The sequence below is a fragment of the Podarcis pityusensis genome (genome assembly GCF_964106645.2).
Source record: "Podarcis pityusensis genome assembly, chromosome: 15".
Taxonomy (NCBI): Eukaryota; Metazoa; Chordata; class Lepidosauria; order Squamata; family Lacertidae; genus Podarcis; species Podarcis pityusensis.
The window spans coordinates 15,494,358-15,518,565 of record NC_138040.1 but is presented as its reverse complement, the minus strand read 5'-3'; the positions used below and the strand labels follow the sequence as shown (position 1 = coordinate 15,518,565).

Genomic DNA, 24,208 nt, shown 5'->3' with positions numbered 1-24,208 from the left:
TGAATTGCAGTAAGGAAGCAACTCGCTTCTCTGGACACAGGAAGGCCAACCTGGAATTGTTCACATGTTCAACAGATTACTTTTAATTATGCTCATGTTAGTTTGCCAGATGGTTGTTTTTTCATGTGTAATCAAAGAAGTTATAACTACATTTCCGCAAATTTATCTGATGCTCAATGCTGCCTCCGCATACTGACATGGGTCCTCCCTAGTTGCTCAGTTTTAGAAAAGAATAGGCAAAGGTTGTTGAGCACTGCTTTAGGTATGTCTGCTAGACATCCTTCTGTGATATAAGAGCACATACATGAACATGAAGAGAACACTGTACCCCTGCTACCTTAACCTATGCTATCCTAAACTCTTCTTACAAAAAAACCCAAACAAACAAAAAAATAAAAAAAAATTAAATAAAAAACGGTGAGATGTAGGAGTGCAAATATCCAGAGTGTGGGGTCAGGTGGGATTACTATGAGGAATTATAAAATATGCATCAAAAGAAGATTGGAAGAAGTTTAAAGACTATTTGCAGAAATACTGTAAAATTAATGAAAGTTAAATTGATGTTGGACTGAAAACAAGTGGTTTTGGTAATAAGGTTAATAAGAATATGTAAATATTGATAGTTATATGGATGAAAATATACAGTTATAATAGGTTAAGATACAGAGTAAAGATAAATGAAAGAGGGTAAGGATTTGCTGAAAGGATTTTCTAAACGGGAATACAAAAAGGGGAGGTGTGAGGAGGTCAAGGAAATAAGTAAATGAGCCTAAAGACATTGAAAAATGGACTTTTTCTTTTTAAAAATATTTTTTCTTTTTTTTTCTCTATTTTTTAGCTATCTGTTTTTTTGTATTTTGTAGCATCCTTTCTTTTCTTTTTATTCTCCTTTTTAGGTCTCTTTTTTGGTACTTTTTTGTTAGCTTTTGTATTTTTTTCTCTCTCTATGTGTAATTTCTGGTTTAATTTTTTTTTTAACTCTTTAAATCTATGTTTATTGTAAAATCTCAATAAATATTTTATAAATATATATATATAAAATATGCATCAAGCCATTGTGTCCACAATGAATGCATTGTTTTGACTGGGTTTAGTTCATTGACAATAATTTCTGACCAAATCCCACCTCCCTCTGCATCTCTGGCCATTTCCTCTACTGTCCATTTCTCTTGCTTGACAAAGCCACTTCCGGACCTGGCCAGGGGGTGGGGTTGCGGGCTGCACGCCTACCCCACGTGAGCGGGGGCTGGTTCCAGCCCCCACGAGCGCAGGGGAATCCCGGCAGCGTCGTCCACCCAGCCAGCCAATCGGGTGGCTGAGGGTGTGTGGCCTGCCCTATTTAGGGCCGGCGCGGCTGGGGCTTGCCTTCTTTTGCCGGCTAGCCCCCACGTTTTGGCTAGGTTTGTATTTGGTGGGTTAGTAGTGGTTTTTTCCTCCTGCTTACCTTGTTCCTTTTAGGTTAGTTTTTTTTACAGGTCGGCAGCAGCGTGGGTATCCTTCGTGCCTTCTGCGATCGGGCTGACTATCCGCCTTTCCCTTCCCGGCGCCCGGCGCAGCCGTCCAATAACGGTAACTGAACAAGGTCGTGAAGCAAAACAGCTGCAGGGATTAACCCCCCTTTCTCCCGCTTTCCGGATAGCGCTGCTGATTGGACTACTGTTCCTTCTCAGTGCAACCTCCATTCCTACGGAGCCTCCTCAGACGCCTGCCAGCCTCCTTTTGCAAACGCCTCTCCAGGAAAGACTCAACGCGGCGATTCAGCTGTTCCCTTTAAGCCCACTCGTCAGCTGAGCTTTGTGCGTCCACACCGCCGCCTCCTTTGTGATTTCTTCGGTCTTTAGAAGGACGTGGAGAACCCGACTGATCAGGTTCTGTTGCGGGGGGTTTTAAACTTTAATCATGTGCTGCGGAAGGAGGGAGACTTCAGGGGCGCCTTTTCTGTTTTGTTTTGGTGGGTTTTGGCGTCAGGGGATTTTGTCTGTCGGCGGCTTTGGTATTTCGGGGGTTTTGTGCTTTAGTGGCCGCTCACTGTTTATTAGTTTGATTTTTGTCTCTACCCGTGCGCTCCAGTGGAATTGCCGGGCGGGAGAGTCGTTAGGGCGGTTTTCGCTTCATTTGCCTACAGGAGCTCTCGTTTAAAGCGGCAGCTTCCGTTGCTTGGATACTAGCCTGTTCCAGCCGCCATTATATCAGACCACGTGGCCCAGGGAGGCAGCCGCCATTTTACCAGAGGCATTCTCCCGTGGGAAGGAATAGGCAACTGCACGTGGGAGTGTTTCTTTGCAAGCCCATTTTAAGCAAAGCGGACACAGCAAGGAAAAAATTATGCGATTATTAACACAGCCAGATAACGCCTCGGTGGTTGCTGCGTCCCCTTGAGAAGCGGGCGGCTTTTAGAAGTGGGCGGCCTTTTGAAGCGGGTGGCTTCCTTTTCGGCAGTTTATTGAAAAACAGACAATCTCGTTGTGTTACGTGCTTGGCTTAAGGGCGTTGGATACAAGTTCCTCATTTAACCTTACGTCACCCGGGTCCCCCTGTGTCATTATTTGCGTGCCGCTTTAACAGATCATTACGTGGCTTTTGTTTAAAAGTCCTTCACCCTTTCAGGCAGCAGATAGCTTTCCTATACAATTCATTACATTAATTAGGATCAATAAGTAAATTATAGAGTCTTGGCTAGTTAATTCATTCGGCTACTTAATTAATTGAAGGCATTTATACAAGTGCACAAGGGTTCCAGGGGGCTTCTCATTTTGGCAAAAGGGCATTTATTTAATTTCATTTAGCATCATCAGGCTGAATAATTCATCAGTTGGATTTAATTAAGGTAAATTAATTCATTACAGTGCTTCTTCTCCTGCAATTTCTTGGGAACTTTGCATATAGGTTTATAGGGAATCTGGAGTAAATAGCTCACATCTCTTCTGTGATCCTCTCCTCCTGGTATTTCAATTAAAATTAAATAATAATAATAATTATATATATATATATATATATATATATATATATATATATAATATATAAATAATAGAATCTAATTAAACAGCTTTCCTTCATTGCTGGAGGTTTGGTTCCTACCCAATAGTCTAACTTATAGTTTCAACTTATAGCCTTGGTCCATAGTTATTATTTACTGGAAATACTCTTCTATTCTCACTTGGATCCTAATACATTGTCATCTCTATTAACATTGTGCCTGACATTCTTTGTTCTAATTATAATTGATTAGGATTGGATAGGCATAGGATTGGATAGGCATCTTCACACCTTTTAAACTTGCCAGTGCAGATATTACTGAACCCTTGTGCATTGAAATCTAAATCAGTTAGCGTTGATATTCCTGGACTAGGTATTGAAGGTGCCAAACTCCGAACATGTCTGCTCAAGAAAATCAGCAGAATTCCTCTGTATCTGTTGGGGCACAAGGGAACCAGGAGGGGTCTCAGGCCCTGGTAATGCCATGTAACCCACAGGCATTCGCCCAGTTTTTCACCGCTTTTGAGGCGTTTTATAGGCAATGCAAGCCTGCAGGCCAGGTGCCGGTAGCGCCGGCGGCACTCATGCAGGAGTGCATCCCGGATATACCCCCTAGCGATTTGGACCGCCCTGGCACCTCTGCGGCCAGCGCGGCAGCGCTGAGGGCAAGCAAAGACTCAACAGACCAGCCCAATACGCGAAAGCAGTCCTCCAGCTCAGGCAAGTCAAAAGGGGGTCAGAAGGGTGCCAAAAAGGGCAAGGCAAGTAATCAGGGCTCTATTGCTACTACTAACCCACAGAAGGACCCAGGTCTTCCTAGTGCTTTTCAGAACCCACCATTGCAAGCGGCACCAGCTGAGGGTGCCTCAGGTTCCTCTTCGGATGAGGAAGCGCAGGACCAGCAAGATGCACAGGCACCCGTCGTTCCGGCACAACCTACGCTGGATGGCCAATCAGGGAAGAGGAAAGAAAAGAGGAAGCATACATCGAAGAAGAGCAAGAAGAGTAAGCGGTCTGAATCAGAGGATGAATCAGGTACCTCTTCATCTGACTCAGATAGTGATACTCCTATGGAGGAGTACTGGGGCCACGGGGAGGATAGTTCTGGTCTCCCTTTGTGGGTGCATGAAAGGAGGGCTAATTCATACTGCAAGTCCTTTAATGGATCCCTGGAATGGAAGGACAGTGCACTAGTTCCGGATGTAAAAACATCCACAAACCTGTCTACCAATTTTATTCTTGGGAATCATTTATCTCAAAGGAGAAATAAGATTCTTAACGGTGACTTTATTGACATATTCACGTTGTTACCGCCAGCTAAGTTGACGGGTAAAGGGGTAAAAGAAGCATAGCTATGGGAAGTGAAGGTACAGAACACCCAGAGCCGAACGTAATTTTGAAAATTGGCTGGACGGGTTCCAGGTGTTCATGGGCGTGGTCAGCGCGGCTTATCCCAAACGCGTGATGCATCTAATTGCTTACCTGGCCCATGTTAGGAGGGCGCGAGAATTAGCGGGGGAGACCGCAGCACTAAATTATGATGAAGATTTCCGCAGAAACGCTTCTCTGTTATCTTCTACGCGTTGGGACTTGAGGGACCAAAACTATTGGTCAGAGCACGTTGGTCCCTATGTAGAAAAGTAGTCCCAGGAGTCATCTAAATCCTGGAAGACCAATGCGAAACAGAAGCGGCTGTGCTGGGAATTCAACAAAGGGGTTTGTGTGCGGCCTATCTGTAAGTATAGCCACGAGTGCGAGAAATGCCTCGGAAACCACCCAGCCACTGCCTGCATTAAAGGGAGGCAGCCCTTTCGGGGCGGGAGAGGCTTCTTCAACCAGGGAGCCAGAGGTGGCCATGGAGCTCCATTCCGACCTCAGGGAAACTGACAGTAATTTCGATCTCGGCCTGGCGTTCTCCCCTATCAAGCTGACCCCATTAAAAACCCTTTTAGATCTTTATCTCAACAGAAAAGCTGCATTGTATCTATGGGAAGGTTTTAGTTCCGGTTTTAGGATCCCAGTAGCTCCCCCCCCCCCAATTCAGGTGACCCACCAAATCAAAAGTCAGTGAGAGAGATGCCTGAGGTTGCCGGAAAGAAAATTAGTAAGGAAATTAAAGCAAGGAGGCTAGCTGGCCCCTTTTCCGTCCCTCCCATAGAGGGTCTTCACATATCCCCTTTAGGCATCGTCCCCAAAAAAGCGCCCAGTGAGTTTTGCATGATTCACAACCTTTATTACCCAAGAGGAGGGTCTGTCAATGATGTGATACGCCACGAACTTTGCTCTGTGAGGTATGCCTCCTTTGACCAAGCGGTTAAACTGATTCGCAAATTTGAAAAGGTGCGCTGCTGGCTAAATGTGACATTGAGTCTGCCTTCAGACTCCTGCCAGTACACCCGGAAGATTTCCGGTGGCTGGGTTTCAAATTTGAGGGGGCCTTATTTCGTGGACAAGGCAATGCCCATGGGTTGCTCAGTGGCCTGTGCAGCCTTTGAGGCATTCAGTACCTTCCTGGACTGGGCGCTTCGCTTTAGAACAGGCTCTGAGGATGTGTCACACTACTTGGACTTTATCCTCGTAGCTGATAGTAACCCTAAGTGCTTGGAACTTCGCGAAGCCTTACTTCCGGGGTGGCGCCATCGGCAATGGCGGACTCCCTCTGAACTGGAGGGACTAGCTCCGCGCGAAACGGGTCTTTTCCGCTACGGCGAAGCGGGGACCCTCTTAAAAATCACAGGGGGAAAAGAGGAAGTAATGCTGCCACCTGGTGGTTTTTTCTGGGGAGAGCACTCCATAGTCAGGGACCTACAATTGAAAAGGTTCTCTTGTTGCCACCTTACTGCCAGAGAGGGTACTCTGAAGAGGGCCTCTGCTGATGACCTAAGGGTCATATGGGAAGAGAGTTTCCTTAGGGCGCTGAGCCACTGAAGTCTTCATAGATCGAAAAAGCCTTTTCAGCAACCAAAGGCGGGAGAGGTCATTAAAAAGCTGAAGGAAACCTGCTGTGAATTTTTAATGCACCCAAGTGAGTATAACTCCCTAAAGGAAAAGAATGTGACTAGAGAGAAATCCTTGGGAGGAAAGAAAATTTGCTTACCTGATAAGGGCCGGGGGAGGCTTTGGAACCTCTCCCTTTTACCCAAAACTGACTTGCGGAGAGCCCTGCGACAGAGCTAATGATTCTAGTTTAGTTTAATTAAGTTTTTAACTCAAAGTTTTAAGGTACTGAGACCCTGAAAGTGTATATATATATATATATATATATATATATATATCCTTTTTAAGCATCTTGATTATTACCGGGGGAGCACCAGAGCCTCTGCGGCAATTTAAGAAGTAAACTCACCCCTGCTTCTCCACCACGTTGTCTTTCTTCTCTTTTACAATTACCTCTTATCTATTTATCTCAGTCAACGCATTGTAGCGTGTTTATTACAACAATAAAGAGGTTCCTCTTCCGGTATGATGGTGGACAGCACTCTACTAATGTGAGCCCGTTGATTTTATTTTTTTATTTTCTCTTACTCCTTTTAAAGACTATTTTAATGAATATTGAGCTCAGATAAATTTAAGCACCTCACCCCATTCTATCCCACGTTTCGCTTTCCTGACTCATCTTGGAGCTTTAAAGCCGCATTTACTATCTTATCACATTGCGAAGAGCTTACAGGAAGATTCATCGGCTGTTCTCACCACAAGTCTGGAGGCACAGTCGGAGCATAATTTAGTGTTATGCCAATAACCTTTGGCACACTACTCCTCCTTGAATAGGATACTTTCAAGAAAATACTCCCTCGACTCTTTGAAAAATTTAGGGAAGATAAAAGAGCGAGGCAAAGGGAGAGATGACTCAGCAATTAGACAGCCCTGCTGATGCGAGGAGGGGGGTTGGTAAACGCTGCAGAGAATCTGAGGACTTAGAGGAAATGGCATGCTTGCCCCTTACCAAGCAAACCAAAATCAGCGAATTCTTCTATGGAAAAACAAAGGACACTTTTAATATTCCGACCTCGAACAGCTTCTCGCCATTAGCAGAGATAATAGATAAGGAAATTACACCGAAGGAACCACCCACTAAACAACCCATTAACTCCTTAAACAACACCATCACGAGACCAAAAGGTCCCAAAAAAGTTCCAACTATGCCCATTCAGGCGGAAGACTGCATCGGAGAACATGCAAACCATCTCTCTGAATTACTACTTGAACACTCTACCACGTTAGACCTAGTGGCTAAAACCGTGGACTGTATCTTTAAATACATAAGAGACATCAAAGGCTCTTTAGAGAAGATTACATCCTTTGTATCCCCAAAAGTTAATGTCAGCCCTGTAGACGTTTCACCGGAGGATAGGGCCGAACCAACACCCAGAGTACCTGCCCTATTGCGCTCAACCCCGCAGAATGGCTGCAAATCTGAAAACGAACAATCTATGGAAGATTTACACACCATATCTTCCTATAATCTTTCGTTACAAGCCACTACTTTGTTTAATTATCCTCCCCTTCAAAGGTCAGGTTGTTAACTGGTCGTCTACACATGTCGCAAGAAGGCATCTAGCTGAGCTTTTGGGCGTAGATCCTCTTTCCATCGATCTGAAATCCACTGTCCACATTTACAGTAAGCCACACATGCAGAGGATACTGCTCACCTTTGATTCTAAAAAGCTTCCAACTTATATGATGTCCCTACGAAGCTACCTGACTAATTATGGAATTTTTATTACAAGAGTTTTTATCAACACTAAGATTTGCCCTCTTATTCCCTACTCTCCAGTTAAAAGGAAAGCAATTAAAAATGAGGGCATTCCATCTACTACGAGCTCTACCTCTCTACCCTCAGACCTAATTAGTTGGACAGAGACCCCCATGCCCCTCCTATCAAAGGCTACTCATCTTGAGAATTCGATGGAGCAGGAATTACTTGTCTCCTTCTCCCATCTGCCAAAAACCGAACAAACAGAGATAACGGACAGACTAGATGAGTTATTACTCTGTCTCCGCAACTTTGAAGACCTAGCGCCCACAAAAGAGGCTAATATTCCACCTAACTTGGAGCGAAAAATGGGTCATGAATCTCCTCAGGTCACGGCAGAACACACACCCCTACTCTGCCCAACTGAAATCCACGCCGAAATCTCTGTGGCGCCCCTAATCACATTACCGAAGACTCAACCATCCAATGGTTGCATCTTCCACGACTCCGGGAAAGTCCTAGATGCTATTGAAGAGACAAAATGACTCTCACCCCTGCTACTATCCTGGAACGTTGCTGGATGGCAATCGAAAACAAGGGACAAAGACGTTTTAACCTACGTATCACAGTTCAAGATCATCCTGCTCCAAGAAACCTGGATGCAAAACCCTTTTGAACTACAAAATTACTTTGCTTTCCATTCCCCTGCCTCAATCGGCCCAAAAGGCGGAAGACCGGCGGGAGGCTTGAGCACCTTCGTATCGAGAGATCTAGGAGCCTCCCCTATCCAATTGAAAATCGATAAAAAATGGATTTTAGCCGTTAAAATATTCTCCACCCATTTTAAGATCATATGCATCAATGTTTATATTCACCCACTTATGAAACAAACTGATCTTAAAAACATCTGGAACGAACTGGAAGACTGTATTCTCCTTGTCTCAAATAAGTTTCCCTCTGCCTCCTTAATTATTGGTGAGGATTTTAATGCAAGGCTAGGCCACTCAGACGAACAGTTAATCAAGGAAAGTGGAATGGGTCCCCTAAATGCTAATGATGAACATTGGCCCCTATTCAGGCGTCACTCACTTGACCCAGTTACCAATTTTGCTGGTACATGTCTTTTTTTAATGGCACTTAGATTAAACCTTGTTATTTTAAACGGCCTCTCCTCGGGGGACTGTCCTGGCCAATTTACTTACTGGTCAGGCTTAAGGCATTCTGTTATTGACTACATCCTTGTCTCCCAAGAACTCTTCGATGAATATATTGAATTTACTGTAGATATAAGAACCGAAAGTGACCATTTACCCCTAAATCTCAAAAGGACTGAATTTTGGGAACCCTCTAGATGTGGGCTTGCCCCGCAGACTCCTGATCCTAGTGCTTTACAACAAATAGGCAGCTCCAGAATTAAATGGTCCCCTTATGTTAATAACAATTTTGGTATTTGGACACAATCAATGGAAGGTCAACTCCTCTGGGCTGATCTGACTTCCAACAACACTGAAGAGACCTCCCCAATTGACCATTATAACACATTAACCCGAAAACTCCAACTGTTATTGTCAAGACCCAGAAGATCTAACCAAAATGACTCCCCTACCAACAAAAAATGGTTTGACCACGAATGCACTCAGGCAAAACTTATACTCAGGGAATGCTTTAAGGTCTTCCAGCAAAATCCTAACCCTATCACTAAATTAGAGTTACAACTTAAAAAAAAGAACTACAAAGAGTTATTAAAAACCAAAAAAAGAACCACAGACTCTCTCATCTGGCAGGCCCTCATAAAAGCGTCAATAGAAAAAGACAATTCCAACTTCTGGAAAATTATCTCCAGTCAAACCAAAGCTCCTAATGAGGGCACAATAATCCCTGCAAATTCATGGGAAGAGCACTATAAAGTGCTGTTTAGGGAACATCGTCCTTCTGCGCCGCTTAACATCCCCTTAGATAATGATACACCATGGCCCCCAACATCTGAAACTGAAATCACTTCGCTAATTCTACAAATGAAATCTGGCAAAGCCCCAGGAAGTGATTTCATTGTCGCTGAACTTCTGAAAGCGCAAATAAACTGGTGGGCCCCGGTCCTTGCAAATCTATTTTCATATATAGATAAGACAACTGAAATCCCTAAAGATTGGGGACTAGCTATAATTGTTCCCATATTTAAAAAGGGCAACCCCTCTGATCCATCTAATTACAGACCAATTAGTCTCCTGAATGTGATCTGTAAACTTTATACAAAACATCTATGCCTAAAATTATGTGAATGGTTAGATCATAATAACTTGCTAGAAATTGAACAAACAGGGTTTACATCCGGACGTTCCACCATTGATCACTGCTTAGTGTTAGATTACTTTGTCTATAAGTATGCGAAATATTGGAAAAAGTCATTATATGCGGCCTTTGTGGACCTAAAGGCAGCATTTGATTCTGTATCCAGGAGTAGGCTCTAGGCCAAATTGGCCAATATGGGTATTAACAGAAGGTTATTACTTCTGATGATTAAGCTTCATGAGAACAATACCCTCCAGATAAGACTTGCACAGGACGGCAGACTCTCTAGAGAAATCCCAGTCCAAAGAAGAGTTAGACAAGGATGCCTATTAGCCCCATTCCTATTTAACATCTATGTTAACTCCCTGGTCACATGCTGCCGTGAAATTGAAACCCACCCCCCTGTGTTCTCTAACGGCAGAAAAGTACCAGTTTTAATGTATGCGGATGACGCTGTTCTTCTCTCTCAAACCAAAGTGGGTCTGAAACGTGCCTTAGGAAAGTTTAGCGACCAATGTAACACTGAACTGTTAACAATTAACTTTGCCAAAACCAAAATTGTACATTTTAACTGCTCCTTCAGGAAAGATAATTGGAGCGTAAAGGGAAACGCCATTGAACAGACTAAGACCTTCCAATACTTAGGCATTACTTTCTCTTATAATGCCAAATTGTCAACACACTTGACCACATCAGCTATATCAGCAGAAAGAAGTGCAAATGCTATCCTCAGATTATTCAGAAGGAAAGGAGCTGGCTTCCTCCCGATGGCCCTAACAGTCTTTCAGGCAAAATCTTTAGCCCCACTTCTATATGGCTCTCAAATTAGCCCCTCTGCCAACCTTAAGACCCTTGAAACAGTACAATCTAAATTCTTAAGATCATTATTTGCTACCCCTAAGTGTACACCTAATGCAGTCTTAAGGCAAGAGGCAGGACTGCCCAGAGTGGAATTAAAAGTCTGGGAACAAGCAATATCCCTCTGGCTGAAAATCCATTACAATCCTAAGGGTCTATTATCTTGCTTCCTGGCCGCAGTTCCCTATCCTCCTTGGCTTATGCAAATAACTAACAAGATCAAACAAATTGGCCTAAACCCTGAAAATCTTTTTATTGGAACTCTGAACAAGGCAAAAGCTACTATCACTCGGAGACTTTATGATATCGAATTACAACAAGAAGGCGCCCTACTCCCGGAGACGTATAGATGTTTAAAAGCTTGGCCTAATTCTGCAGCTGCCCCTTACTTAACTAACATCACTAACGAAGCCTATAGATGGGCTTTCTCTAGAGCCCGCTTTGAGACAATGCCCTCAGCAGTCCTGTACGGCAAGTTCACGCGGGTTCCAATGCATGCGCGTCTCTGCCCTTGTATGTCTAATAAGGTAGAATCTGTCACACACATTCTTCTATCTTGCGAATTTTATAGTGAAGAACGAGTTCAACTTATTTTACCGCTTCTATCAAAATGTATACCCCTTCAATATTATTTGGAATCCTCCCCTGAAATTCTTCGAAAATACCTCCTGGAAGATTCCTCAAGCTCAATATCATATGAGGTGGCTAAATTTTGCACTTTAGTAATTAAGAAGCGTAAATCTCTTCTGTTGAATGGCACACTGCGAAGTTCCCTTGTGTAACCTTTTTTCTTTTCTGAAGTTGTTGCTGATTTCTTGTTGTCTGATCTTGTGGTGTTTAGTGTCACTGGCTTTGGCCGCAATAAAACTTGAAACTGCTTGAAACTTGAACAACAATAAAGAAATAATTTACAACTTTAAAGAAACAATGGTGACGACCAGGAGTGGCTGTAAAACCTCAGGCTTTTCTCTGAAAGCTGTAAGACCCACCTTTAAAAGAACCACTCTAAAGAAAGCACAAACAAAAATCACTCGCTTCTACATGAAGAGCAAAATGTGGAACAAATGAGGAAACGACTGAAATGAATGAGAACAAGAACAAGAAGGGAAGGGAAATTCTACTCTCTCCTACCAATCTCTCTTACAGCTATAGTGAAGGACCAGTTATGCAAAGAAAGGAGTGTACTAAAAGCAGTGATAAAAGCCTGAATATATTGGAAGCAACACAAAATATCCTCGATACAGCCGATGAAGCATCCCCGAAACTGAAAGCCAAATCCCAAGTTCCTCTCGAACCTTCGTTAGATCAAAAAATGGAGGAACTAATGTTAAAACAAATTTCGGAATTGGCCTCGGGAAATATTAAACCTTCGAAAGACTCTTATTCTCATTCCCACGAGACAAATGAAGAGGGTCTCTCAATCATCAAATGGCTAGTGCTCCTTACTGAGGACATTGAATCCATAAAGTCCTACTTGGACATTTGCACAAAAACCTCTTACCATCATGGCTGACTCCTGTAAAACTCTCTGGAGAAAACCCGGAATGCCTGCAGAATTGGAAAGTAATCATGGCCTCGCCTCCACCCTTTGTAGGAGTGGCTCATAAAGGAAGGGTAAGAAAGCCTGCAGAGCTAATGCTTGCAAAAGGAGATTCGTAGTTGTAAAAAATGTTTAAAAAAGTAAAAACATAAAAAATCTTAAGACAGTGTATTATAAAAAAATGGTTTTTAAAAAGCTTTTTAACTTACTCGAGAGCACAACAGCCTCTGGCACTAGAGGGAACCCGGTGAAGTCTCTAGCCAAGAAGTCAGTTAAACAGGATTTGCCCCCAAACGTCTGTGCTGATAAAGCTCCGGATTGTCTAAAACCTTCAGCGCTTGCTCCACCACCAAGCTCTAAGCAAGATTTATTGCCCCAATATCCATGGTCCTACGTTTTAACCATAGATAACTCCAAATCCAATAAGGAGAGCATTCCAACAAATAAGAACTGGAAGCTGGTGTTGCTTCAAAACAAACTTGTTTTTTCAAGCTATCCTAAGCCTCCAGGATTTTTATCTCAAGAGGATCGCAAAGTACATCTACTGAACTTCCTTAAGGCATACATGCCAGGTACTTTGAGTAATCCCTCGGAGTTGGACCAAGTGGAATATCTATTTTGATGGCTTGCTTGCCAGGGCAGTGGCTACATTCCATGATCGGAGATTGGCAAAACTGATATATAAACACAGAGAACACCTAAAGACAAGTGGTGTAAAAATATCAAGGTTCTTTAAAAATGAGGCCTCTCCTATCCCACTAGTCCCCAGTTCTGCAACTTCGACTGCAGCACCTCATCAAAAGGCTGAATACCACACTTTAATTGATATAAAAGCCACTGAGGACTCACCTAATCACCACCCAGAGTTACTTACTAATGAGCCTCAAAGACCAGACTCTCCCGGGACTTTATATGAGGCGAGCCAAGGTAACGGGTTCAAAAGTTTTGAAAATAACTTAATTTACTCCTATTGCGCTCTCCCTCAAGAAACTCAGAATACTTTATAGACTGAATAACCTTCGCTCTTGTCTGACAAATCTGACGAAGGACCAACCGGGACCACACAACCAAAATATATCTGATTATGTCCCAGATCAGGCTTCATGCTTCTATCGTCACGAGCTGGATTTATGGGTCGGAAAACCCTCCGTTACCCCAGGCCAACTGGTTACTGCGGAGATGAATCCATCCTCTCAGATCTTGGAGCCGAAACGCCCCTCCTATAATCCAGCTCGCATGCAATCCATCCCAGAGGCAAACCTGGTCACTACATTAGCATGGGATAAAATGAGAGAATTAGATGAGACTGAATTGGGCTCCCTAAATAAAGTGCCCAGCATGGGTGCGCCAGGTTGCAACCCTAGCATTCCACCCTCCTCAAATGTGAGCATACTGAATACATCTTTAAACATCATTGAATTAGCATCTGAACTATCTGAACCCGCTGAAAGGGCTAATAGTAAGAACCAGAGAATCTTGGAGTGACATACGGAATGCACCACGCATACCTCACTAGCACCCTTAAATCAAAGATCTCTCCAAACTCTTTCTATTATGTCCTGGAATGTAGCTGGACTCTCTTTATAGATTTTCTTGAGTCTTATGATATAATACTTTTGCAGGAAACCTGGTCTCTTAAACCTTTAAATATCCCTAATTTTATTACTTACAATCTACCCGCTACTAAAATGTCAACAAAAGGTCGCCCTAAAGCCGGTTTGATTTGTGGTATTAAACAGTCTTCTAACCTTAAAATTAATTATATCAGAAATATTGGACAGTATGCACAATTGTTATCATTTACCATTGTTTACAGGGAAATTCTTCTTTTAAATATATATTTTCCTCCCATAGAGTTGGAAATTAGACCAGATTATGGTTGGAATATAGTCTCTGAAGAGCTGTATTTAATACGTAGTAAATCTCCAAATATTCCTTTGATTGTAATGGGAGACACCAATGCTCGAATTGGATCAGATAATATAGCTCTCTATGAACGCTATGTCTCAAATCTAGCTGAAGATGCCCCACTTCCATTGAGAATAGGGAGGAATTCAAAGGACATCATTATTAATAAAGCGGGAGGAAAACTTTTACAATTGGTTTTAGAATTTAACCTCTCATTTTTGAATGGCTCAATGCGGCCGGATATTTTATTGAGAGAAGTGACCAAAAGGTTTTGGTATCTTTGATTTCCTGGAAAAGAATGCATGTAAAAGAAGCCTATACTACCAACTCTCAAGGTCTCTGGAAGACTTATTTTGAAATGAAAAATGCTTTTAAGAACATGCTCCTGGAAAAAAAATCTGAGTTTGCACTAGCCAAATGGTCTAAAATTGTTACTGCATTAGAAATCAAAGATACCAAAACCTTTTGGTCACTTCTCTCAATAAAAGATATCACTGATTTCCCTAATATAAGCGATGAGGCTTGGATTTCACATTTTACTGATGTTTTTTATGATCACCAAGTTTGTAAAAAGGAAAATGTTAAATTTTCTTTGGCAAAAACCACACAATTTCAAATTACTGTTGAGGAGATGAAAAGGATAATTTTTTCGTTTAAGCAAGGGAAATCACCTGGTATGGATGGCATTCCAATAGACCTGTTGAGATTAGATGTAGAATGGTGGGCCATTAAACTTGTGCCGCTTTTTAATTCTATCTATCACTCAGCCCTTGTACCTAAGTCGTGGAACAACTCAATAGTGGTACCGATCTTTAAAAAAGGTGATAGGAATTGTCAAGAGAATTACAGGCCTATAAATCTGTTACCATGCATAAGTAAAATCTATGCCAAATCTCTGCTTATTAAATTGGAAGAATGGATGCTGACAAAAGGTCTACCTGGTAAAGAGCAGGCTGGTTTTAAGGCAGGCGCGTCTACTCTTGACCAGTGTCTAGTGTTAAGTCATCTTGTGGATAAATATGTCATGAGAAATAAACGAAAACTCTTTGTGGCATTTGTGGATTTAAAAAGTGCCTTTGATTCAGTCGACCGTAACAAACTATGGACTAAACTAGAACACCTTGGTATCGACCCATATCTACTTACACTGATTCAAAGTTTACATTCTAATAACCAAATATATGTTAAAGTATCAAAAGATGGTAGACTTGCAGATCCTATTCTGAATAATCGAGGAGTTAGGCAAGGCTGTATCTTGGCCCCTACCTTATTTAATTTATTTCTATCTGACCTACCATTATTTCTTCAAAACACAACCACTCATACCCCTTATTTAAACAACAGCCCACTTTTCTTATTACTTTATGCAGATGATGCTGTAATTATTTCACTCTCTGTTTTGGGTTTAAAAAAATTATTTAAGAGTTTCTCAAACTACTGCTCACTCAATAACCTCAAAATTAATTATGATAAGACAAAGATTATGTAATTTGGAAAGAGAGGGAACCCAAAAGGCTGTATAATTAATGGACATTTAATACAGGAAGTTAAGCACTTCAATTACCTGGGAATCACATTTAAAAATAATATGAATTGGAATACACATATATGTGCTGCAATAGTTAAGGCCGAAGTGACAGCCCATCATATTAAATCCTACTTTTTTTCTTCAGTAGGAAACAGATTTATTCCAGCTGTATTGCAAGTGATTGACATGAAACTTTGTGCCCAACTTCTATACGGCACACCAGTGTGGATTTCAGGTGACCTCAAGAGGTTGGATAAATTCCACGCATCCCTTCTGAGGTCATTATTAGGACTTGCAAACTCTGTAAAATATGAAACAATATGTTGTGAGCTGGGAATATTGCCTTTATCAGTAAGAGCATGGTTGAGGACCTTGAAATATTGGATCTTCCTCCATTATAGAGCCCTATCCCCTAATTCTCTACTTTACGATCTTTTAAGTGATAGTGCAATCTACAATCTATCATGGATTTGTAGAAGAAAACAGGGCTCACTCTAATTGATTTTGTAATCTCTGATCCCAAAGACATATGGGAAATTATCAGGAAGACTCTTACCGGAAAAAGTGTTCTCGCCATGCTTGAGGCTGCAAAGCACAGCACTTGCTCTCCTATCCACTTAAATCTCCCTTTGTGTAGAGATTTCCAAAAGGGATACATGACAAATCTGAAGAAACATGAATTGTGTAGGCTGTTTATGTTGGCCAGATTCAACATGTTTCCCTCGGTGGTAGTGAGAGAAAGATACTTAGCTATCCCAGAATCAGAGCGTCTCTGCAAATGCAGAAAACAGGAACCCGATACTCTAGAGCATATATTCTTTTCCTGTGATTTTGGTAGTTATGCCAGAAAACAATTATTTGAGGCCCTAAAAGTTAATAGACAGATTTTTACACAACCAACTGTTCAGGACCTGCTGGCGGACAGCGATGATCAAATTACTTTAATAGCGGCTGAATTTTTAAGTGAAGTCCATGAAGAAAGAATGGGCCATGATAAAGAGACTTAGTGGTTTTTAATGGTAGGTGATGTTGCTGTGTTGTTGTATTATATTATCTATGTACATCGATTTATTTCTTGGAGTTAAGAATAGGACTGGGATAAATTGTGTTCGCTGAGCCCGTATTTTATACAGTCTGTATGATGTTTGTTTGATAGTGTGTGGTGTGCTATGCCTAATAAAGGATTTAAATTAAAAAAAAAAAATCACAGGCAGATGAAACCTGTGACCATGGGACTCGGCGGGCACCCTTAGCGCCCCCCCAACCCGCAAAGGAACCCACTAACGGGCTCCGAAGCGAAGAGGGGGAAGTGGCGCGGTGCTGTGAGTCAACTGCTATTTCCGTGGAGCGAAGCCGCATAGCTGTTGCCGGAGAGCGCTGCCTTTTTCCTGGGACAATTTGGCTTCTAAAATAAGCACCCGTGAGTACTTAAACTTTGAACAAATTGGACTTTAAATAAGGATTTGCGAGCAGAAAGAAATTGGATTTAAAAATTTACTTCAATTTGGTACTGAAACGGGAAGGTCTAAACAGGAAGTCAGCCTTCCGTTTAGTTGTAGAAAGAACAAAGCAAAGACAACGTAAACTAGAGCTTAGAAAATCGCTTCTAAAAGATCAGCTTTCATCATTTAAAATCCTCGAACCCCCCTTCGGCAGCAGGAGAAGAAGGGGGATCTTTTTCGGACTGTTTAAACCTGCAGAAGTGAGTTTAAAGTAAAGTAACTTTCCACCGTCCTGATCCTGGAGCGGGGTGCCAGGACTGACGTTTGAAGCTCATTGACCAGAGACAAACGTTTTTGATAGATAGCTAAAAGAAGAGAAACATAGTGATTCCACTGTTTCCTTTCGCATTTTAAAGGAACAAATATTGACAAAATATCTTAAAAAAGAAACTTTGTTGCAAGAACAACTAGAAGTTTTCCCCCTAGAGGGAGGCTGGGAAACTGTAACTAATTCCAGGGAGCTTGCAGCTGCCACAGATTACAATCGTGGGAAAAGGCTTGTGACCTTGTAGGACAATGAATTCAGAAGCTCTGTTGTGTGCTCTCTGTAAAACAAATGCCCTACTGGAAGAGTTAACCGAGAAGACGGATTTGATGACTAATGTGGTCAGAATTTTTGAACAGGCAGTGGGAAACTATACGGAGCCCACCCAGGAATTAAATCAGGAGTGTGCCCTGACAGAACAGATGAGAGAAGAGGATGTTGCGGAATCTTGGGCGCCAGAGATGGAGGGAGCTGAGGCCCAGCAGGAACATGAGCTTTTGGATTTGACAAATGAACTCGGAAAAAGCCAGATTAGGAAAGATAAAGTTTGGACTGATTTGGAAATGGGGGGTTGGATAGACCCCCCTATGCAGGGATGTTTGGACTTTCCGAGTCTGGCAATGGGCCGCGAGATGTTTGGAGCTGTGGGGGCTCTCAATTTTGGAGGGATTCTGAAGTATGACTTTAAATACTACATGGAGTTTGGTCTGGACTATGGAAAAGGGGCTGATTTGTTGAAAAGGATCAAAAACATTACCAAGCTGGAGTTCCCACGAGTGAAAGGTGAATATGAAGAAGAGCTGCGGAAGGGACACGGAAGGGACTTAAGGGCCTCGGATATAAGGTTACCAGGTTAATGCGCTAGATCGATGGGATAAAAAGGACTGACAAAACCCGGGACCAGGAGGAAGGGACGCTGGATGAAGATTGGATTGTTTCTATTTCTTTTTTTTATTACTAGGATTGTTTTATAAAATTGATGACTGTTAGAAAAATGTTGGAACGAAATTACTTGGCTCTAGCAAAAATGTTTAAAGAATTAGGCAAGAATATTATGGTCATGAGAAGTGGGTAAAAATAAGATTTACGTTTTAAGGTTTTTTATAAGATAAGATGAAAATAGATCAAGGTAATGTAATGACAGAATATTACGAAATATGGAAAGAATTTGCTGCGATAATTAATAACTGGGATACAAAAAAAGGGAGGAGGAGGTCAAAGAAAGAAGGTAATGAAAGTTGAAGATTTGAGAATGTTGGTTTTATTTTTGTATGTTTGTGGTGTATTTTTGTTTTTTTGAATTTGTATTGTTGGATGTGGTTTGCTTTTTCCCCCCTTTTCTGTTTTTTCTTTTTTCTTTCTCTGCTTTGTCTTTTTCTGTAATTTGAAAAATTTTCAATAAATATCATTAAAAAAAAAAAAGGAACTTCTCGAAGCCTTCATTTCTTTAGCAGGGGAGTTGGGTGTTCCTCTAGCTGCAGACAAAACTGAGGGCCCAGCTACAACTATGGTTTACTTGGGTATTGAATTGGACACTATCGCCCAGACCTCTAGACTGCCCAAAGAAAAATTGCTCTCGGAGACCTTATTTGACAACTTCTCCCCTTAAGGAAAGTTACCCTCAGGCAGATTCAGTCACTGTTAGGCCATTTAAATTTTGCTTGCCATGTGGTTTCCCCTGGTCGCCCATTCTGCGGCCGCCTAGCGAGGATGTCAGCAGGCCTGCGATCCCCCCATCACAGGGTTTGCCTATCAAAGGAGGTAAAATCCAACCTGGAAGTCTGGTTGAACTTTTTGAAAAATTTTAACGGAATTTCCTTGTGGCAGGATAACACGTCGCTGCAAGTTGACTTCCAGGTACAATCAGACGCTTCAGGCTCTCTTGGATTCGGTGTTATTTTAGGGGGCAATGGTGTGCCCAGCGCTGGCCTGCAGCCTGGCAGGAAGGCCCCATTACCAGAGATTTAACCTTCCTAGAATTCTTTTCGATCGTAGTGGCGGTGCACTTGTGGTCTAAGAAATTTAGCAACCATAGGGTATGCTTTCACACAGAAAACCAGGCAGTAGTAGCAGTCCTTTCCAAGCAGGCTGCCCGGTCTCCAAGGGGGGGTGCCTTTCTTCGTTCCTTCATTCTCTTGTGTTTAGAGCTCAATATCCACTTCTCCGCCAAATTTGTGCCTGGTGTTAACAATGACATTACGGATGCCCTATCTCGTTTTCAGATGGACCGTTTCCACTCGTTAGCACCGGATGCACAACAGCTTCCTCAACCGTTCCTGGAGCATTTATGGAGCCTTGGGAACTAGAAGTGATGCAGGGAGTATTGGCCTCAGTGGCGCCTTCAACTTTAAGATCTTATAAGAAAGCTTGGTCGGATTTCTTAAAATTTCGCAGTAAATCCTACGTCGCTAGAATCAATTCCCCTCCTGTCAAGTCAGAGGTTCTTTCCTACTTAGTACACCTGAGACGCTTGGGCCGTGCCCCTAAAACCCTCAACTTACAGGCGCCGGCAATATCTTTCTTTTGCAAGTCAGTTTATTCCTCTGACCCATGCGCCGACTTTGTCGTGCGGAAGGCCTTGGAGGGCTGGCGCAGGCTGCAGCCCTCCAGCTGCGATACGAGAAGGCCAATATCATTTGACATCCTTTATCACACGGGTGTCAAACACAAGGCCCGCGGGCCGATTCCGGCCCGCCAGACCTCGTCATGTGGCCCGTGTAGCCGCTGCCGGCCGCCAGCCTTCACCTTTTATTCTCGCTTTTTTTTCTTGACACAAGAAAGCCGCCTCTTCAGCGCATGCGCAGCAGCCTACAAGCCAGAGAACGTCTGCCCTCTAGCGGCGCCGGCCGTTCTACACAGGAAACCTCCACTTTACATGCATTCAGGAAACCTCCACTTGTTTTTATATTGAGCACATGCCATCCTGTGATGTGACAGATCCAACGGCTGCCTGAACCCTTCTCTCCTGTACTGTAAGTACATATGATGTATGTGGGGGGGGGGTCTGCTTATTAGGGGGGGTCTGCTTATTATTCTGCTTAAAAGTCTGAGCGGTAAACTTGGGATATACTGACCACTTCTGTGTCACTTTACAGTGGTATAGGGACCATAAACTACAATCAAATAACCCAAAAATGTCCAAGAAAAGAAAAGTTGATGCAGAGGGAAGGCAATTTCAGGAGAGATGGGAAAGTGAATACATGTTTGTGATTAATGGAGACAAGCCGGTATGTCTTATTTGCTATGAGGCAGTGGCAGTGATGAAGGAATACAATTTACGCCGGCACTTTGAGACCAAACATGGAGCCAAATTTGCTAACCTTAGCCACCAGGAAAAGCAACAAAAGGTCCAAGAATTCAAAGGTAGCCTGCATTCTCAACGGAATATTTTTGCAAAAATGACAGCAAAAAATTATGCAGCAGTGAAAGCCAGCTATCTTGTGGCTGAAGAAATTGCGCGAGCTTCAAAGTGCTTTTCAGAAGGTGCATTTGTAAAGCAGTGTATGATGAAGGTATGTGAACAGGTGTCAGCTTGTCAAGAAACACCATCACAGACCGAGTCAGGGACCTAGCCTGTAATCTTAAAACAAAGTTGGCTGAAGAGGCATGCAGTTATCTGGCATTTTCATTAGCTGTTGATGAAAGCACTGACAATACTGATACAGCTCATCTAGCTATTTTTGTAAGAGGTGTGAAGGAAGACTTGTCTGTCAGTGAGGAGCTCTTGGATGTGGTCGCCATGTATGGGACAACAACTGGGAGGGACATCTTCAATGCAGTGGAGGAATCCGTAAATAAAATGAAATTACCTTGGGAAAAGTTGGTGGGACTTACTACTGATGGCTCTCCAGCAATGTGTGGAGAGAGAAATGGCTTGGTTGGACTGTTAAAAGAGAAAATGAAAAAAAGTAATTGCCACACGCCGCTGATAACTTATCCCTGCATTATCCACCAAGAAGCTCTGTGTGGCAAGGTTCTGCAACTGGATAACATAATGTCCACAGTCACGAAAACAGTGAATTTTCTGCGTGCACGGGGTCTGAATCATCGTCAGTTCCAACAATTTTTGAAGGAGGTGGGCATGGAACATACAGATGTGCCATACCATACAGAAGTAAGGTGGTTGAGTAGGAGCACCGTTCTCAGTAGATTTTTTGAGCTTTTGGAAGAAATTACTCTTTTTATGCAAAGTAAAGGGAAGCCCTTGTCAGAACTGTCAGATCCAAACTGGCTGTGCGATTTTGCCATGTTGTGTGACATAACAGAGCATCTCACCCAACTGAATCTGAGGCTGCAGGGCCGCAAACAAGTCATAACCTCAATGTATGAGGCAATAACAGCTTTCCAGGAGAAACTGCACCTATGGAAGTCACAGCTTGAAAAAGACAGTCTTGCCCACTTTCCTATCTGCCAGAGCATCTCAACCTCATTCCCAGGTACTTTTTCATGTGCTTGATTGGGTACCAAAGTGAATCGGCTGATTGATGAATTCAATTGACGCTTTTCTGACTTTAAAGAACAAAACTTAACCTTTACCAGCTTTGCCAATCCCTTCAACATCGATGTTGACAGTGCACCACATCACCTTCAAATGGAATTAATAGAACTTCAGTGCAACAGCAGCCTGAAAGCGAAGTTCCAGGATGCGACAGTCGACGACTTTTACAGTCTCCTCCCCCCTGCTTTGATGCCACAGCTCCGACTTCAAGCTGCACGTGTTCTGTCCATGTTTGGGAGCACCTATCTATGTGAACAGATGTTTTCAGTCATGAATCTGAACTAGACCAAGCTCAGATCACGCATCACTGATGATAACCTCCATGCTGTTTTGCGGATTGCTACAGCACAAGACCTAACGCCAGACATCGATGGACTGACCTCAGGAAAACGATGTCAGCCATCTAGTCAGAAAAGTTAAAAAAAAGTTAATGCCTTGTGTTTGCCATATGTGTAATAAACAGTGTTTGGCAATATTACTACTGTCTGTTACCAAAAATCATTTTTCAATAAATTGTACAATAATTGTACATTTGAATATCTACTTGCCATTATTCTGACTATGTTTCTGCTTTCAGAGCTAGTTATTACTTACATTATTACAAAAAACAGTAATAATTGAATGCAGTGACAATAATTTATGATAATAAAGAGTGGACACATAGTCCTACAGATACAACCGGCCCTTTGAGGGTGACCAAACTGCTGATGCAGCCCCCGATGAATTTGAGTTTGACACCCCTGCTTTATCAGATTCATAAAAAGTCGAGAACTGTCTGCTGGTCTAAGTTCGAGGCCCGCTTATTCTCAGCGGCATACTCCATCGCCTTTTTCGGCGCACTTCGTGTTGGTGAGGTGGTATACCAAGAGGGTCAGCGAGGTTCTTCCCGGGGTTTGCTATTAAGCGATGTCACGCTATCGCGGGAGGATCTAGTCTTGCGGATACGCAGTTCCAAAACAGATCAGTACGGGAGGGGGGCTTTGGTTCGGCTCTTGGCAACCGGAAAATCAGGCCCTTATCCAGTTAAGGACTCTAGGCGTTTCTTATTTCTGAGGACTAATTCCACTGGGCCACTATTGATCCATGCTGATGGCTCACCCCTGACAAGGAGCCAGTTCACACGTGTTATGCACGTAACAGTGGCAGCATGTGGCTTACCCCCCGCGGATTTCGCGGCGCACTCTTTTAGGATAGGAGCGGCCACCACAGCAATGCACCTGGGCCTGACTGCTGAGAGGATTAAGGACCTGGGCCGCTGGAAATCGGATGCTTACAAGCGCTATGTTAGAAAAAAAATTATGACTGCTTTCCTGGGGTTACCTGACCTTGGCCTGTTCTTTCAATTTCTTGCAGGAGCTATGAGGGCGCGCATCTGGATAATTGGGCACAGCATTGTGCATTGGGCCAGGGTCCGCGCCATCAATTCCGGTCTCGGGCCGCAACTTAAATTACTGTCTGACATCAATATATCCTGGATCTCTCGGAGGGGAATGCGCTGGGCCGAAATGTTGCCCGCAATTAGGGCCAGAGCGGCAGCAGAGGGCCCCCCAGATGCTTTAGTTATCCAATTAGGTAAAAATGATTTAGCTTACCGAAAGGCAGTCGACTTGATGTGGCATATCTTTAGTGACTTTGAGGAACTTAAGGCCTCTTACCCAAACATCACCATTCTTTGGGCCTCGTTGATGGAAAGGCAGGTTTGGAGAGATAGCAGGTGCCCAATAGCCATAAATAGGGCTAGGAAAGCCTTGGATCGGGCAGTGGTGCGTAGAGTGGCAGCGCTGGGTGGGAGGGTCATTGACCACCCGGGCATACGTTTCAACTGCGAGGCCCTCTACCGGCTTGATGGCCTGCATCTTTCAGATGCGGGAAATGATATTTGGCTGATGGATATAGCAAAGGGGATAAGGGGGATTGGTTTCAGGCATGAGAGTATTGGCGGCGAGCAGTTGCTCGTGTGGCGGTTAGGCATTGGTAAGAAGGGGTTAAGAGGATGTGGGGGGGGACACCATCACCTCCCCCCAGAGAGTGAAGGGTGGTCCGATAAAGGACTCCGGGGGGCATGGCCCTGTCCGAAGCCTATGGAGGTGTGGGCCTAAGGCACGCCCCTGAGCGGTGACCCGGGGGAGCTCCTAGTTGACGTGCCTC

General features: G+C 43.1%; 1 long non-coding RNA gene across 1 annotated transcript; it reads left to right on the top strand.

The window, feature by feature from the left end:
* Positions 1-20,224: 20,224 nt before the first annotated feature.
* Positions 20,225-23,776, top strand: LOC308464695. The gene is made up of 3 exons (XR_013980129.1): positions 20,225-20,534; positions 20,658-21,086; positions 22,725-23,776. It is a non-coding gene; the product is annotated as an uncharacterized lncRNA (long non-coding RNA).
* Positions 23,777-24,208: the final 432 nt, after the last annotated feature.